Source organism: Penaeus vannamei, chromosome 15 (assembly GCF_042767895.1).
Source record: "Penaeus vannamei isolate JL-2024 chromosome 15, ASM4276789v1, whole genome shotgun sequence".
Lineage (NCBI taxonomy): Eukaryota > Metazoa > Arthropoda > Malacostraca > Decapoda > Penaeidae > Penaeus > Penaeus vannamei.
Window position 1 is genome coordinate 36,505,301 of NC_091563.1, and position 1,383 is coordinate 36,506,683.

A 1,383-nucleotide genomic window follows, 5' to 3' on the forward strand; every position below is an offset into this window, starting at 1 on the left:
CTCTAGCTGCTGTACAATGAGCACCGGCAGATACAAGTGAGCGCAGCTTGTCCCTGTAACACACGGGTGGTTCCTTGTAACACTCCAAGGCCCATGGAGTCTCGAGGTGTACATTGTGACGTCACGACCTCCTGCCTTTGTTTAGGATACGTGACACCGCTAGTGTTTTGCGAAGGGAAGGGAGACGGGCTAACTTTATCGGCATATGTACCTACAGTACCTTTGTGTACGTTGCCGGTTTTCTAAACGTGGTGGGCGAATGTCTGAGGAGAAATTCCAGTCGATGTTCTGATGTCAAATCTACCATCATTATTAACATTTCTTGATAATTAGCCTCCTCGTCATCCTTCTCAATATTTATCTTATCCTTCTTCGATTATCCTCCTCTCCCTCCTTCTCCTCCTTCATTCCTTATCCAGGAAAGAGAGATAGGGAGAGAGAGAAAGAAAAAAAATATGAATGACTCCACGACCTTCCAGCCGCGTTCCTTGCAGCAGCTAACGACGCGGACCAATCATCTTTCCACTCTTTGAATTGAATATAACTTGGTGCTCGCCGATATAACTCTAAGGGGCACCTGAAGTTTATCGCTTCGGAATAACAGATGCAAGGCATTAGGGCTATTAATATCACCGTCCATTGGCAGGGAGTGTCTGTTTTGCATTAATAAACGATCAAGATCCCGACAGCTTAAGCGACAACGGCAAGAAGGCCGTGTGTTGCAGGATATTTAATTTATTTGATATCATACTCCCGTTCCCCTCGGCTGGGCAAGGGCTTTATTAATTAACACAGGAAACTTTATGCCAACACAAATGAAAACTTCAGACTTCATAGAACAATGGTGTATTTTACATAATGTTGTGTTTGCGTGCGTGCGATTGTGTATGTGTGCGTATGTTCCTGCGCGCGTGTGTGTGCATATGTTTGTTTATGTGTGTGATTGTGTGTGTGTGTGTGTGTGTGTGTTTATGTGTTTCTTTGCGTGTGTGAGTGTGTGTGTCTGTGTGTGTGTGTTTGCGGTTACGCGTGCACTTGCTTCTCAACTGGGGTTGCATTATAAGCGGTTCCTCCAGTGCGTGTTTGTAAAGTTATGTGTGCTAATATACTTACGTGTGTGTGTTTATGCATGTGCGCGTGTTTATGCACGTGTGGATCTGTGTGTGCGTGGAAGTAAGAGAGAGAGAGAGAGAGAGAGAGAGAGAGAGAGAGAGAGAGAGAGAGAGAGAGAGAGAGAGAGAGAGAGAGAGAGAAACAGAAACAGAAACAGACAGAAAGACAGAGAAAGTGGGAAAACTGTTTGAGCACATAAACATGAACACACAAAGGAAAGAGTACAAATTAACAAAAGAGAGACAGAAAGAAAAGAAAACGGATAACGAG